This window comes from Mchenga conophoros, linkage group LG3 (genome assembly GCF_057382185.1).
Source record: "Mchenga conophoros isolate Kocher_MC1m ecotype Shallow Benthic linkage group LG3, M_conophoros_male_GT1.1, whole genome shotgun sequence".
Classification (NCBI taxonomy): domain Eukaryota; kingdom Metazoa; phylum Chordata; class Actinopteri; order Cichliformes; family Cichlidae; genus Mchenga; species Mchenga conophoros.
In genome coordinates, this window is record NC_140528.1 from 38,837,512 (window position 1) to 38,854,907 (window position 17,396).

The 17,396-nt window shown below is 39.7% G+C and overlaps 2 long non-coding RNA genes and 1 pseudogene across 5 annotated transcripts; 1 reads left to right on the forward strand and 2 right to left on the reverse strand.

The window, feature by feature from the left end:
- Nucleotides 1–1,827: 1,827 nt before the first annotated feature.
- LOC146578552 (uncharacterized) lies at nt 1,828–4,822 on the forward strand. 3 transcript variants are annotated; one of them, XR_014891485.1, is made up of 6 exons: nt 1,828–2,339; nt 2,424–2,915; nt 3,400–3,530; nt 3,774–3,882; nt 3,971–4,086; nt 4,229–4,822. It is a non-coding gene; the product is annotated as an uncharacterized LOC146578552 (long non-coding RNA). The 3 variants fall into 3 exon arrangements; XR_014891486.1 differs by having other exon boundaries at nt 2,452–2,915; XR_014891484.1 differs by having other exon boundaries at nt 1,828–2,915.
- Nucleotides 4,823–6,828: 2,006 nt separating this feature from the next.
- Nucleotides 6,829–16,997, reverse strand: LOC146578553 (uncharacterized). The gene is made up of 5 exons (XR_014891487.1): nt 16,727–16,997; nt 10,191–10,282; nt 8,779–8,936; nt 8,302–8,359; nt 6,829–7,356 (listed from the first exon to the last, which is right to left on the reverse strand). It is a non-coding gene; the product is annotated as an uncharacterized LOC146578553 (long non-coding RNA).
- On the reverse strand, nt 10,970–14,952 carry LOC146578554 (uncharacterized; annotated as a pseudogene). Its single transcript, XR_014891478.1, has 3 exons — nt 14,246–14,952; nt 12,867–13,802; nt 10,970–12,623 (listed from the first exon to the last, which is right to left on the reverse strand). The product of XR_014891478.1 is annotated as an uncharacterized LOC146578554 (transcript).
- Nucleotides 16,998–17,396: the final 399 nt, after the last annotated feature.

Genomic DNA, 17,396 nt, shown 5'->3' on the forward strand with positions numbered 1-17,396 from the left:
TCAGTTAACTAGCATTATTGATCATAGCAAGTTAGCAAACACATGCTAATATACAGTCGCTAGCACACAAGTAGCTTTACAAATGAGTAATGACCACACAGCTGAAATAGTAACTCAGTATATGCACATTACACATGCATCACAAATCAGATAGTTAAGGTTATAGTATGTAATGAAAACTTACAGGCATGCGTGGGCAAAAGTTTCACCTCCACTGAGCACTTGTAGCAAACTAGCTGGGCATAACAACTTCCCAAGTACCAACTGTGGCCACAAGAGGGTGCCAAATCATACAAACAAAAGCATATCACCACATTAAAGTTATACCAACACACCATTTAAACGGACAGCATTTATAGAATGACTATTAAAAGTCAGCGAGTGTCAGTAATGTTAATGTGGTTATGTTAGTAATACACAGAGTGCTAATATAACAGCTTTAAGATGCATTTGTAGATATTATTACGTGTTTTACCGTCTTTATGGTGCTAGCTTAAAGTTACGGTGTAAATGTTAGCTTATATTGGAGTAAAGCTGTTACTGTTTAAACAATGTTAGCACAGAAATATTAGCTTTTGTCATGACTGATGAAGTTACTGGTTAATAAAATTTCCAGTAAAGTGTTTAATCGCAGCCACAGGTCGACAGCAAATATCTCGATTAGCTTCAGTGCATCTGTAATAAATATGTGCAAGTTTCAGTGCTTCGTTTAAACTGTATGATACTTATACTGACCCAGGGTCAGTGTAAAATACAATCCCAGCTGTGTGAACAAAGCCTGGCTCCTTTAATCCTGCATGACAAACCTCAGGATGCAGGCTATTATTACTCTTTCCTGCTGGCACACCTGTCACACCTGAGAGTCAGCTAGAAACTTACAGTGACGTGGACATGCAAAGACTGCCAGACTCTGTAATACTGCAAATGATCAGTGACTCAAGTTAACACTAAACTTTAAACGGTACCTCTGTGTCTCTGTGTGCTGAACATCTAGGATTGGGTCAGGCTGCATCAGCTGAAGCTGTTATTTGTATATATCAGTATTTTTTTATTCAGGTGTGGGGAAACTACGTAAGACTGCAGTGAAGCGATGTACCAGAGTAATCCCTGGCCAAAGGTATCGTACTTAAATCAGACTACTGATCCAGCCACATCAGCCTTTTGTGAGGTCTGTTTAAAGTTTACTAAAAGTGAACTGCAGGTTCCTGAGAGGTGGACTGTGAGCACAGAAACACATGTTCATACATACAGCTGCAGCAAACTTACATTAATTTTAAATAGATTTGTTACTCTGATGTCTGTCTCTGTGTTAGTCCTCTGACAGACTCGTGACCTGTCCAGGTGTGCTCTACCTGTGACTACTGGGACAGGCTCTAGCCTCTGTAATAGAAATGTTCTGTTATTCTCATTTTAAGTATTTAAGTGCTTATGCATATGCTTAGTTGTGACACTGTTATAGACTGTTCAGTGAAAGTTTCTAAAACTAGATGAACTTACTTCAGCGTCAGCAGTTTGAGAAAACAACTCCCTTCACAGGTGCTGATAAGGCCAAGGGCACCAAACAGCATAACCATTGATCCGTTGAAGTGTGGTAGGATCAGTTTGTAACTTCCTCCCTCTTCCTTGGAATGCATAAAGGAGTAGGAGCACGACCTCTGTGGCAGCGCTGACATGACTGAACTGTGATGTTTGATGTGTGTTTGCTCTCCTGTGCGCAGTAATAAATAGCTGGATCACAGCTCTTTCTGTGTTGCAGACTTTATTTTAAAAATTCCATGACCCCCCCCCCCCCCCCCCTCCCACTGTGAACATGAATTGAATATTCAGAAGACATTTGTTTAAATAGTTCTAGATATCTGAGCTGTTGGTGTGTCCTTGGATTGTGTGGTAATAATATTAGAGCCTGCAATCTTTCTTACTGAATCTCTACTATGAGTCATGTTACCTGAGATTAATTCTATGTTTACCTGTCAGCCTGGACGAATGTGCTGTGTGAAGGAAATTAAATTAAATCAGATCTGAACTGCGTACATTTGAGGAACCTGTTCATATTTAATTGAAATATGAACCAGTGATTTTTTGATTGCTGATTCCAAGAGAGTCTTTGTGGAAATCCTTTTTGGCTTTTTGTTATTTTAATTCTCTTCTCTGTTTTCCAGAACAGTTCTCCACAGTCACTGTCCACATGGGTCAGTGGGACCAAGAAGCACTCTGCTAATGTGGGACTCTGACTAGCAACATCCAGCAAGACCCAGACAGCGTTTTCTATCTCCCAGCTGGAGTTTTTGTTTGTCAGTGACTGGAGAGTCAGATTTTTGTTGAGCTTCACACTTGCAGAGGTAAGTCAGTTTGCAGAGATCCCTCCCACCCTGGCTTTCTTATCTGAAACAGTAATATTTCAGTGACTGCTGCTTATACCACAGGTTAACACACTCTACTGATCCCTGATAGGAGAATCATCAATTTTGGCAACAAAGAGCCTGGTGGATGTTTGTTTACAGTCTGATGATGGGACATCATGCTCTGCATCTTCAAAGTTTGCCTCCTCATTATTATTCATACCCAGTAATGTGAAGTATGCTTATATCTACTATAACTGAACCAACCTGGTGCTCTTCATTTATGGAGGCTGTTGAGTCTGAATTTTGGATGTTGTGTATCTCGTGTTCTCTGGGCTTTGTTGTCCTCAGTCTTTTTGCAGGATCAGAAAACAAAACCAGGAGGCGCGTAAATGTTTCTTCTCCATGATGTTTCTTCAAATGTTTCTTCTGGATGATGATAAGACCGTGACACGGGATGCCACCTTTGGTCTTGTGATGAAGCAAAGCTCAGGAAGAAGTGGGATTAAATGGTACCCACATGTGTGCTGCTGAGAAGGATGTACAGGGGCACCTGCAGCCAAATCCAAGCTTCAGGTTAGTTGTAGTTGCAGAATGCTAGAGGACTGAGACAGCTGAGGCATCAAATGTTTGATTAAACAGATGAAAAAGAGAAGTTTCTTCCCCATAATTATCACTTCTTAAAATCTGTAGCAACTTCAAGTCTGTCAGCGTGCTGAGCATGCTCAGAATGTGACAATATATTTTTGTTCAATATTGAATTTCTTTCAGTTGCAATTGTTAAATGAAAAAAAATAAATATATATTCTTATAATTTATCAAACTAATTTATCAAAAAATATATACATATATCTGTATTAGTTTTAATAAATTAATTTGACACCTGTATTGAAAATACCATATTGTATTCATACAGAATCAGTTTGGTATCATTGTTTGTCTGCTCACTGATTGTTGAAGCTAAGAGCTGCTTTGATCTGTTTAGATCTAAAGTATCCAAAGTTGAGCTCTGATGTTTCTTCACCCCTGTGTGTGATATGTGATTCCTACATGCTTGCAGAGCAGAGCGGCAGTTTGTGCTCACAGATGGTGACGGTGTGGAGAGATGGTGGTGTTTCCTCAGAAGAACCAGCAGAGTCACTTGCTGACTGATGTTCGTCTGCACTGCACAGAGGAAATCAACTGACCGAGGTTTGTCCAGTGACGTGTTATGAAATGTATATTTGTTTTATGCTTACAGATATGTTTTTCTTGACAGAGGCTCTGCAGAGGTTAGACAAAGCAGAGAAAGCATGTGCTTTACATTTTACTGTGATTTATTGAGATATTTGTTGCCTGATGTTCAGCAGGAATGGAGAAATAGAATCAAAGGGAGATGTTTTTGTAATCATGTAAGTAAATCTTCAATATTATTTATTTGCTTGGTTATATTAGGAGTGTTTCTGAGTGAGGGGGAGAGGAGTCATCATCCAGGTAAAGTGACGTAGATCCGTGGACACACTTGTCTCCCCTTTAAAGGAGACGATCCAAGTCATCCTTAAATGTTAGTGCTTTCAAATACACAAAAATGAACATCCAACTTTGACTGTAATACAAAATAAATCTTTGCATGTGTGTTTTCAAACTCTCAGATGGGCAGCATATCAGTCTTGGACTGTCTAACCTGCAGCACTGAATGACCACCACACATGAGCATGTTCCTGCAACATTCAGCATCTGATCCTTCATCTGTGTGCTTCTGCTTTTGGTAAGTAGAGTTACCCAATTCCAGTAACTCTAAACACATGCCATCCATTTCTGACGGCCTGGTTACTTCCTGTCAGTTACTTTAGAAACCATGTGGTCACCTGACCTAACACTGTTTCTTCTTCTTCCCCTTAATGTTCAAGTGTCACATGTCCAACAGCTGGAGAGGAAACTACACCAGTGTACTGGGATGTTTCACCAACACGTGCCAGATGCTGTTCCTTCATGGTGACATCACCAGAGACAGCCCCACCCACCTCAGGACCTCACCATTGATCATGATGATTAAAATGATGACAGCGAGCGGAACTAAGACTGTAAAAATCCACGACCAGAATTTTTCTTTCTAATTATGAATGAATACTGAGAGCCTCTTTCTGTGTTTTGTCTGTTTTGGGGTTGTTTTTTTTACCTCATTTGTTACTAACAAAGTTCACAAACTCACACAGTTTACATTCTGTATGTTTCCATCTTTACCAGCCACACTCTAACTGCATTTAAGAAAAATAATCCTTAGAAATCGTCGTTTTTCTCTTTTGTAATTGATGATAATTCAGTGAATATACTGCGCTGCTTCCTTTTATTGCGTCACACATTGCTTTAAGTTTTTCAGTGTCCAGTTATTTTTTACTGCTGTTTGAATTCTCTGTATGTTTGACCCTGTAGACTGTTTGATGGACTGCTTGTCTTCCTGTTTGTTACCGCCGCCTGTTTTTTAATAAAGATTTGGATTTCTGACTTCAACACAGCCTCTGCGTGTCCTCCCTTTGTGTCCTCTTCCTCTGTGAATGTGTTGCATGTGAGATTCATTTTATTAACAGCTTTCCCACAGTGAGTTGCATCAGCATTCATTCACAGCACATTGCAGAAGGATTCAGATTAATACAGTGATCTTACAGTCAGAATGATCCTGACAGAGTGCCACTGTAAATGATCTTTCATCAGGTAAATTTAAAGTTCAGTATTTCAAAGCAGGAGTTAAGAAGACTCATACTGGCATTAGGACTAATAATATGTACTTACAAAGTCAAAGTTTTTTAATTATGCTAGAATATTGGAAGACAATCAACTTTTAGTGTTTTCTGCATATTAATTATTCTGAAATAGAGACGGTGACCCTAACTGTACAGAAGCACTAAACAACTGACAATCTAACAGACATCATTGGCCTGAGCTGTCATGCACAGTGAGTCTGATCCTTTGCTGTGAGAGTCTGACAAGCATGTTTGTGGTCAGTTTGGAAGAAATAATATCCCAATGTTGATCTTTTTTTTCAATATTCCTTCTCTTTTACAACATAAACTGTGATCAAAGCTACTTATGTTCACAGCATGTAATAATACTGACAGTCCAGGGCATTGTGGTCTGTTGAGCTAGGGTTAGGGTTAGCAATTCAGACATATGTAATCAATATTAAACGTCTCTGACGTGGGCCACTGTCCGCAGTGTTGGGAAATCCATACCAGGCTGGAACGAGTCAAGGTAGGTGAGCATCCACGAGAAGACACAGCAGATGCATCCTACTAATACTGACAGGACCAGGAGACTCCAGAAACCGAGCATCTTCTCTTCAGTGCCATCCTCTCCTGTCACCCTCTCTGCCCGCAGCTCTTTGAGTATGGGGTAGATAAGGGCGCAGAAAAACCCTTATTACTAATTTGTATTATAATTCAATTTTCATGAAATATTCATATTCAGTATTGGTCCTTTTATATTATAACCACGTATCCACCCAGGCTCATGGTGGGGCAGGGCTCTGTCCTGGGATGCTTGAGTACAAGGTAATGTAGACCCTGACCAGGTATCCAGTCTGTCAGAATTGTTTTCAATATTTGGTTCAAAAACACGAGTGACAACAAAAATCCAACTAGGATTCTTGCATATGATGAATGAAGTCTGTCTTTGACTGTATTGTCCAGCTGATCCATCAAACCCCCAGCAGGTGAACCTTATTCATGACATAACACAGCAACAATGTAAAAAATGAAACAGCAACAGTCTAAATGTAAAGTGCATTCTAAACTCCTCTTCAATAAATCATATGCAAAGAGTCATTCAGGACTGTAAAACGTGAACTACAGAACCCAGAGTCTTCATCATTAAATCTCTGGTTGCTTCATTTTTCTATCCTATATCAGATACTTTAAGGTTAGGTTAGGTAAACTTGCATTCTCATGGTGAGGCAAAGTGCTTTATGTGTGTGTCATGAACGGCTATAAAAGGCCTATAATTAAAGAACAAAGCGGGTTTGAGTTCGAGTTGCGGCAGACTGTCACTACTTGTAAGTGGAACGCAGCCTTCCTGCTAATAACAGGAATCGGACGCGGTCCACCCAAGTCCACAGCAACCACCATAGCAACTGCCTAGCATGACCTTAACATATTCTGTCTTCATAACTATCAAAATCGTGAAATGATTTGCTAAGGTTTTAAGTGTTACAGCTGCAGAGAGCTATGGCGGCATCTTTGGAAGCTGTTTACATAGCTAATAATATACGATGTAACCATGGAGACAGTCAGTCACGTGAGCTAGCGGTGCACGTTTACTACAGTGAATAAGGTGATTGCGTCCACAAGCTGCAGAGGGTAAAGACATTACTTCAATATTGTTTTATATTTGCCTTCTGTTGACCATCACCTCAGGTTCACCATCACAGTTTCAGCATACAGATGCACACTGTCTAAATATGAACACATTCAAAAACTCATGTCTCAGAAATAAGCACAGCTGTTCATGTTTGTCATTAGTTTTATTTGTAAGAAAATTATGAACTTCATATTGTGCATCAAATAAAAGAACATTTCACAACTCTGAGTCAACAGAAACAGGAAACAGAAATGTCTCTAATGTAGACATGTACAGTGTAGTGTAAGCATTAAAAGATCATAAAGGAAACACTAACATTTATGTGAAACTAATTGTAATATATTTTTTTTTATTTTATTTAAAAAAAAAAAAAAAAAAGAAACTAATTGTAATAAAAAAAATGAGCAGGTGCTTTATAGATTTAAAAGAAAGAATCTGAAAACAACACTTTTTTGGTCTAAGTGATCAAAGTAGAAAACAGAAGTGATGTTCAAGAACAAACCGTAGCTGCACTAATATTACACATCTCCATTGTTGTGGTGAACAGACATGTTGCTTTTAAAACCACATGCAGTGTGTGACCGTGACTGTTCACTGAGACCATGAACGCCACTTTGCTGAAGCCTTCGCCTTCTTCTTCTTCTTCTAAATTGGAAGCAGAAGGAGCACGAGCTGCTTTGATCTACTGAAAGGAAAAAGCAGAACATCTGAGCTGAAACCAGTCAGCTGAAATCATTAAGACAGGAACAAATTCAATGCAGTGTCTCAGGTGGCTTAGCCTGTTACAACTGTTGATACAAGCTAAATACGGTAAACACACAGTGTCAGGGAGCTCCAGTGTGGGAACTAGTGGCTTTAGGTTTGTAGTCATTTAACTTTCATCCATTCATTCATTTAATTCAGGAGGAAGAAATGTCAGGTTGGTGCAGGCTGGTTACATGCATTTGGTCCCATGCTGTCTTTAACTAAATGACTTGGTTCACTTTATGGCTGGGCTGTATGTGGGGTTATATCATGTTATTTGGGCAGGAGTACCTGTCCTCTGTTAGACTTAGAAAGTTTCTCCATAAGCAGAGTTTCTAACTCTTATAGCACATCTGTGGCTGACATCTTTTTGGTGGCTCTTTTTACCCCACACTGGTTGTGAGTGTGTAAATAGCCCCACTAGTTCTTTTGGGTTGCAGTTAACTTGGGAGGAAGAGGTAGGTCTGCCATGACTAGATGAATAACAATTATCTGGGATACATAAATTTCATAATGCATGCATGTATCTCTATAAACCTGCCTGAGGGCTGCCATTTTTTACATTCAGTTATTTCTTTGTTGAATCTAAATAATGAATGTGTTACAGTTAAACTGACACTGGTCAGTGTAAATGGCTCATTGGGACACAGAAACCTTTAAATTAAACCCTATCACCTGATATCGAGTGTCAAACAATATCAAAGCTGTAAAAGCTGTTTACAGTCAGAATTTATAAAACTATGATTGTAAATAAATTCAAACAAGTGAGCTTTTCTCTTTGTGCTGAACATCAACACTGTGATTTCTTAGACTGTAAGCTTTACTTTAGCACAACCACTTGTAGAAGCTGCCACTCCAAATGTCTTTGATAACAAGAAAAAAATACCTTTTCAGTACACGGCCTGAAGTTCTTCTCCGACATCTTCTGCCATCAGCTTTGTCTGCTGGTTTGAAGACAATAAACCACAAAAAGATGATTGAGTCACTTTGTCTGCGTCATGCAGCTCGAATGTGTCGTGTAACGATGTTGAATAGCCGTTGTTATCCTTCTGCTGTGTCAGTAGGATTGTACTGTACAGCATCTCATTGATATGTGAGGAATGCTAATGTAAACAGACTTACATCATTAAAATATAAAGTGCAGGAGATATTTAGATATTTTTTATATTTATATTACATTTTATAGCTGACGGATATTACTAAATAGATAGAATTTACTAAATAGCTGGATGAAGATGAAAAATATGTCTATAATAACAAATGACCATGAGAGCCAGTAGAATTAATTCAACTGGACACTCAAAAGACGTCCTTAAATGCTCTTTAAGTGACAGAACAGATGAACAAACAGTTAATTGCTTACGTGAGATGAAATCTGCTCAGCTACTTTGAAAACAGCTTCTAACTGGTTCCTCCTTTAACAGGATGACTGCTCAGGGGTAAGGCCATCATGCAGTCCAGCAACCTTTATGGTTCTGCTTTGATTCACCAGGAACTATTAGGGAAACCTTCCAGCGCCTCCTGTGAAAGACACAGGCATAAACACACAAACATTTATTAACATGTTCCACAGTGTTCCAGTTTGATTTTCTCATCCTGTGGACAACAACGTACATGGATGCAGGTTTATTGTTAACTTTTGTAAGGTTTATTTAGTGAACATATCCAGCTGCAGCTCCACTGTGATCCTGAGCTGGATAAGCACTTAAGAAAATGTGTCAATAAATGGACAAACATCAACTTACTATATTTATCCAAACAGACGGGACCAATAATGCTTCACTGAGTTAGAGACTTTAACGTCTCTTCTATGCAAGAATGTCTCGTGCTGATAGACCTGCAAACTTGACAACAAAGGTTTTTCAGACTACATGTAGCTGTCCTCTATATCAGCTCACACATTTACATTTATGTCACACTTATTTCTGCTTTCCCATTTTATAATTATTACTTACATTTTGATTAGATAGCTTGAGTTTGTAAATGATCAGATTACATAATTGGAATACAATGTATCCAATTCAGGGTTGCGGGAGGATGAAGCCTATCCCAGCTGATACATTGATATATTGCCATGATGACATCACAGTTAGATCTTTACTGGAAATGATAACAATTCCCCACCTCTCAAAAAGTTCTCCTTATATAGACATCAACTGCTACTTTAGAGAAAAACAAGTGTGTATTACATTGTGCATTTTGTGAAAGTGTATCTATCAGAAAAACTGTCCTCAGACGACCCTCCTATTTTTACTAAGTGTGTGTGTGAACGTGCGTGTCTTATATAAGTGTGTTCATGTTGTTACAGGCCTGAGTACGTGCAGAACTGAATGTAGACAGGCCTGGGTCCAACAGGACTTGTGGGTCCGAGCGGTGTGATTGCAATGATGTGCAACAACTTAAACAAATAACAAGAATAATACAGAACATCAATAGACTGATTAAAGTGCTGATAATCTGTGTGCATTAATATTTGCTCAAAGTAACATAGATGTGCTTCAAAGATTATTCTGTCAACTAATTCAACAATGGTAAATGATTAATCAATGATAATTCTGATTATAACTGTGATCATAAGAATACAAAATAAAATATCTCCTGGCCACAGCTGCCAGTTTATTGCAGGGCTAACACAATATGTGTAACAGAAAATCCACTTAAATGTTTGATATTTCTTATAATAATTATGACTATTATTTAAAGGTTTCTTTAAATAATACATTTGGATTTTTTATAACCTCTAAAATATAAACCTGAGCTGTTTCAGATTCTGACCTCTGACCTCACTGCAGCTCCTTCTTGGAAGTACGTCTGCTTCTTGTCTACCCCCAGTGTTGACCGCCTGCCCTTGATATCACGTACTATACCTGAGGAACAAAAAAGGACAAATACTTGCCTTCATTTAAGAAGTACATTCATACAGAGGTAATCTATGGAAACACACTAGTTCACCCTTTGGGAGAAATCAGTTCCTGTGAAACATTTCTGTAAATGAACATCATGTGGAGAATGAATCAAATGAGTTCTTCCGGTGACTCAGCAGTCCCACACTGACAAATGAAATCTAGTTAAACTATTAAGCATATTTGCTCTTCTGAAATCTGTGTTAAACATTCACCAGGTCCCCCCGTGTGGTTCTGGGATCTTTGCTCACCGTTCTCATGATCATTTTGACCCCACGGGATGAGATCTTGCGTGGAGCCCCAGATCGAGGGAGATTATCAGTGGTCTTGTATGTCTTCCATTTTCTGATGATTGCTCCCACAGTTGATTTTTTCACACCAAGCTGCTTGCCTATTGTAGATTCACTCTTCCCAGTCTGGTGCAGGTCTACAATACTTTTCCTGGTGTCCTTCGAAAGCTCTTTGGTCTTGGCCATGGCGGCGTTTGGAGTCTGAATGTTTGAGGCTGTGGACAGGTGTCTTTTATACAGATGATGAGTTCAAACAGGTGCCATTCATACAGGTAACGAGTGGGGGACAGAAAAGCTTATGGTCTTATGGTCGTGAAAATACGGTAAATTAGTTTGAATCTGAAATCATGGCTCAAACTACTTGTTCTGAGACCATTTCTTTATTTTTCACACCAAACTGTTTAATAAGATAAACTCTACACAGACTTCATCAAATATAACTAACACTTTAACAGTATCAGGAGTTCATAATACAAACTTCAAATCAACAAGAAAACAGCTGCAAACACGTGGATCAAAATTCATTAAAAAACAACATGTGGACTTCAAGGACTAAATACACTAAAGTGAAAGGAGGAGCAAAAAATAGAGGTTTAACAGAATTTGAATTAAGTAAAAGTAGTCACCTGTGATCTTTAAAATGGTCCTGATGTGTGCTGCTGTTTATAACTTTCAACATTTCTTTGCTGCCACTGTGAATACGAATGTGTTCTTTGCCTAATTGAATAAAGGTTACACTGACTTACTGCTCCATCCTCTGGTACAAACTGGCATTACATGGAAGTACAGCTCAAAACCAGTTTAGTTTGAGTTTCTTTTTTCAGGACATAAAGTCACAGCAGGTGTTGTTTCAAAGCTGGTGGACAGATTTAGTTCATTTTGGAGGATTTAAGAGCAACTGCTGTGAAAATATTTGTAGTTTTGGGAGAAAATGATTTAAGAGAAGATTTTACAACAGCAAAAGATTAAATATGAATGAAGAATTGAAATTTAACTGAGGTAACACATTAAATGAATACATTAAAAAAAGAAGTTAATTTTGGAAACACTAAGAAAATTCAAATGAAAGAAATTGATATATATACCAATATCTGCAATTCTGATACATTATCTGTTTGGTGAAAAAGAAATTCCTATAACTTTAATAATACAGTAACAAGTACAACTACTAAACACTACTGTGTCCCAAGGGAACAAATATTAAAATGTAACAGAGATAACATTTTAGAGAATTAAAATCCCTCAAAGGAAAAAACAAACTTGATATGCATATCTATACATGCAGCTTCCTAAACATAACATTCAGGATTATTCACTGCAGGTCCAGAAATCAGAGCTACCTCATCAGATCCAAGTGTGACATCAGCTGACACTCTTTACAGGAGATTCCATCTGAACTCTGTGGAGCCTGATCTCAAGGTTTTTAAGTCTGACCCTGAAACCAGAAGAGGATCTTTCTCTCTCTTCAGATTCATTGTGATCCAGTGATTTCAGTCCTGCATGATCAGGCTGATGTTTGCACAGAGCAGATAATGAAGTGAAGGTTTTTGCACATTGGTAACAGTGAAACAGTTTATTTACAGCGTGGGATCGTTTGTGTTCGGAGTATGAACTGAGATTCCTGAAGCTCTTGTCACACTGGTCACAGCTGAAGTTCACTTCCATGTGTGTACGTTCATGTTTGTTACGATGACCTGATTGTGAGAAGCTTTTGTCACAGTGTCTGCACTTGTATGGCGTCTCTCCTGAAGTGGTGAAGGATGACCCACACTAGTCACAGATGTGCTTTTTGACCCCACTGTGGAAGAGTTCATGTATTTGTAATGTACTTGGTGTGTGGAAGCCTCTCCCACATTCTTTGCAGTTTTTCATTTTGTCTCCAGTGTGTCTACATTGATGTGGTTTTAGGTCCCGTTGATGATTGGAAGTTTTTCCACAAATTCACAGAGAAACGTTTTCCCACCACCACAGTGAAGACAGGGCTGAGAACTGGATCCATCTGCGTCGCTCTGATTCTAAGCAAAGACATTGTAAGTCGGGGAATTGCTTCAATGTTTTTATCCTGAAAGTCGCCTGAAACAAAGAGCATCTCTGCCAACGTCCAATTACATTTTACTGTTTACATTACAACACTCAGCTTACTGAGAGAAAATGAGTCTTCATTTTCCCAAACAGTTCATTCAGTTTAACTCCATAAGTTTACTGATCAGACTTTTTCCAAACAATCAGGTTAAAATTACAAGATAAAAAATCAATACATCCTCACAGTAACTGCACTTGTAGAGTTACTTTCTGGAGTGGATCTGTTGGTGTTTTTTCAGCTGATTTGGAGCTTTAAAAGTCTTCTCACACAGGTCACATTTGTAAGGTCTCTCCTCAGTGTGGCTAAACATGTGTTGTTGTAGCTGTGCATCTGTTGTAAACGGTTTCCCACACTGATCACAGCAGTAAAGATCATTTCCAGTGTGAATCCGTAGGTGACTATTTCGGTACTGTTTGTCTCTGAACCTTTTTCCACAAAAGTCGCAGCTGTACGCCTTAATTCCAGAGTGGGTAACTAGATGCTTCTGTAAGCTGCTATTTTGAGCAAACGTCTTGCCACACAAATCACAGCTGTGTGCTTTAACTCCACTGTGCATGATATGGTGTAATTTTAAGCATTTACGATGGGTAAAAGACTTTCCACACAAGTTGCAGCTGTAAGGTTTAACTCCACTGTGGATGAGTTGGTGTGTTTTAAAGCTTTGAGCGTGGGTAAAAGACTTTCCACACAAGTGACAGTTGTACGCTTTAAATCCACTGTGGACGAGTCTGTGTGTTTTTAATTCTCCAGCCTGGGTAAAAGACTTTCCACACAAGTCACAGCTGTGAGCTTTAACTCCACTGTGGATGAGTTGGTGTGTTTTTAAGCCTCCAGACTGAGTAAAAGACTTTCCACACAACTCACAGCTATAAGGTTTAACTCCACTGTGGATGACTTGGTGTTTTTTTAAGGATCCAGCCTCGGTAAAAGACTTTCCACACAAGTCACAGCTATACGGTTTAACTCCACTGTGGATGAGTTGGTGTATTTTTAAGTGTCCAGAGTGGGTAAAAGACTTTCCACACTCATCACAGCTGTAGGTTTTCTCTCCCTTTCTTCTGTGAGGTTTGTCGGCCTCCTGAGAGCGCTGACTTCTCGCTCCATGTTGGTCCTGCAGTGACAGAGATACAAACACAGGCAGTGAGTGAAATGCAGTCGTGGAACAAACTGAAACTCCCTCCATTGGTGGAATCAAACATGTCAAAAAAAACACATTGTTGGTGTGTTTCCACCACCTTCTGTTGACAGTATCACATTACAATGATGTGCTACAATGAGAGTTGTAATGAAAATTACATTATTGAAAAAATATTGATCAGCGGAGAAAATCTTTTACTTGAGTTCAACTGATGATATTGTTGTTTCAATGTATGCTTATAAAATATAATCTTTGTATTTTCTTCTAACTTGTGTGGTTTTTGGTTGTGAATGTAGATTCTGTGTATATGGAGGAGCCCAGGTTGGAAAAGATAAAGCTGCTGTTAACATGTTTTTAAAAACCAACCAGCTGTGCACACAGTTTCAATAACAGTGTAACTGTGATGTTTTTGTTACCTTTTGTGTTGAAGTCATTGTTTCCTCTGTAGTGGCTGAGCTGAGTCCAAAATTGTTCCTCTGCTGCTCCAGCAGACTACTCCTGTTATTCAGCTGGGACACACACACAAAAAGTATATATATACACACACACATATATATGTATGTATAAATATATATATTGATCTGCTGGAGATCTGCTGGAGCCACTCGCCTAACTTGGGAGTCACCGCACCTAGTGCTCCGATTACCACGGGGACCACCGTTACCTTCACCCTCCACATCCTCTCGAGCTCTTCTCTGAGCCCTTGGTGTTTCTCCAGCTTCTCGTGTTCCTTCTTCCTGATATTGCTGTCATTCGGAACCGCTACATCGATCACTACGGCCGTCTTCTTCTGTTTGTCTACCACCACTATGTCCGGTTGGTTAGCCACCACCATTTTGTCCGTCTGTATCTGGAAGTCCCACAGGATCTTAGCTCGGTCATTCTCCACCACCCTTGGGGGCATCTCCCATTTTGACCTCGGGACTTCCAGGTTATACTCGGCACAGATGTTCCTGTACACTATGCCGGCCACTTGGTTATGGCGTTCCATGTATGCCTTGCCTGCTAGCATCTTGCACCCTGCTGTTATGTGCTGGATTGTCTCTGGGGCATCTTTACACAGCCTGCACCTGGGGTCTTGCCTGGTGTGATAGACCCCAGCCTCTATGGATCTTATACTCAGAGCTTGTGTGTCTGTGTGTGTGTGTATATATATATATATATATATATATATATATATATAATTTTTTTTTTACATATGCATCTGGAGATCATCCTACGAAGTCCACTATGAAGGCACTATTGACTATGTGCACGAGACAATGCTAACTTCCTGGTTTGAGACCGGATGTGGGGTTGTGCATTTCCGGTAGCTTTATTTTATTTATTTTGCGGTCAATCGCTACTGCGAAGATATACTCCAAAATCATGTCCAAAACTCGAAAACGGAAAGATTGCGTTAAGTTACAAAGAGCAGAAGGTGGGAACACTCACCGCTGTTGTTTCATAAAAAATCTAATGATCAATTTTAAAGCATTTAGATCGATCAGTTGTTTACATCACTCAACACAAGCAGAACTGCATTACTGCATTACACTTTTCGATGTGGCATCGTCCACATTCAGAAGCACATCTCTGTATAGTGACTGGTCTTATGATTTAAACAGGCAAATGTTCAGCATTCAAACTACAGGTGAAGAATAGTCAAACCAGATGTTTCCCCCATTATGTCGATATCAGCTAGTCAAGTACACACCTACACAGCATGTTAACAAACCGTGAAAAAAGCCACACAAAAAATGAATGATTGCTGGTAACAGTTTCTATACATTAGTATTTACGAAGGGTATGTTGTGACTTACCTTCAAAATTAAGGCGGTCCCTCGCTATAACGCGGTTCACCTTTCACCTCGCTTTTTCACGGATTTTTTAGTGCAAGTTTGCATGCTTTTTTTTACGTCACATTGTGTCCTGCGTCCTGATTGCTACAGACGATCTCCTCCGTGACGTCTCTCGTGTACAGTACAGAATCGCTGCAACGATCGCTAGCAGTGTGACTCTGAAGTGCAGTAGTGTATGTCCACGATGTCCACCAAACTTTTTGCACCGTCAAAAATAAAATTGGCTACTTGATTTCACCTATCGCTGGTTATTATTAGAACATAACACCCGCGATAAACGAGGGACAGTTGAGAAATATAACATTTGAATCCCTTTTCTCTTTTGCTCTGAGGCGCGGGGAAAAAACATCGACAAGTCGATGAACATCATTTACAGATAGTAAAAGGAACTTGCAAAGAAAAGTGTCTGGACTTCTTTAAGTTAGTTGAATAAGTTTCACCTCTCATCCGAGAAACTTCTTCAGTTCTAAGGTCAAATGGTGAGTCCCAGATATAAACCTAGTGGGAGTAACCCCCCACAGAGGGACAAAAGGTGATGATCGGATCATCAGGGGGACAAAAGGACCGATGACCTGGATGACTGAGAACCTTCACAGACATCATTTACAGATGTATTGGGTAAATGTCCATCTATAGAAATGTAAATCGCCGCTTGATTCATTCATCAACTTGTTTTGGACCGTAAACCAGGCGCGAATAGGACACCGGAAACAAAGCTCCCCACGGGAGTTTCCACACCGGAAGTAGCATATGCTAACGTGCACATAGTCAATTCTAAAGGCTGATTGCCCTCCCCCACGCTTGTACCTGTGGCTTCATGTCCTGAGGGTGGGGGTTGGTTGTTCTCATGCCCTGCACCCCATCCTTTGTTCATATTCCAAGACTATTTTTCTTTATGTATTCTTTCCCCCCAGCAACCGCCATAATATTGATGTTGCAAGCAATCACAAACTCTACAGTCTGTCTGACTCCAGTCTATACCAAACAATCTATTATTCTCAACAGAGCTAAACTCAGCATAAACTGAACCCACATTAAAGTTAGCTCGGTGCTTACCTTTAGATGATCCCACAAACCGAGAGAAACTCCGCGATGAAGCTGGAAGTCTTTCCAAACAGGAAACAGATCAGGGAGCAGAGACCCACGTGGTTCACGCTGATCTCAGCTAGGATCCAGGAGACAAGGGTGTGCAGATCGATGCAGATATCGATCCAAACGTTGCTAGTGGTATATGTTCCTGTAAGTTTACTACTCTACTCCCGTTTCATAAAAAATCATCTCTCTCTGCTCGACTCCTCTCCTGCGCACACACACTTTCTCCGCCCCCTTTTCCTGGCTCTGTGGTGATATGTTACTGTGTGGTCACGTGACTCAGCTGCACAACGTGACCACGTGGGGTGTAATTTCGAAATCTCCTTTTCCTAAACTCTTTTCCTTGGCCTCGATGAAAACGTCATCGTGGGAAGGAGAATTGTTAAGGACTCAGGGAAAGAGAGGAGCAGTGCTGAGAATTGGAACAGCCTTAGGCTGTATCCCAATTCAGGTTCTGCAACCTTAACGGTCCTCAAGGGCCCCGTACTCAAAGACCGCTAAGGCCGGAAGTGCGATGCTTGTCTTTTACAGAGTATAAATACGTATAGATGTATCAAATATGAGTGGATCATATATAAGAGACAAATATTGTTCATTTGGAATGTCGTTTTTACCAAACTGATATTGTATCAGA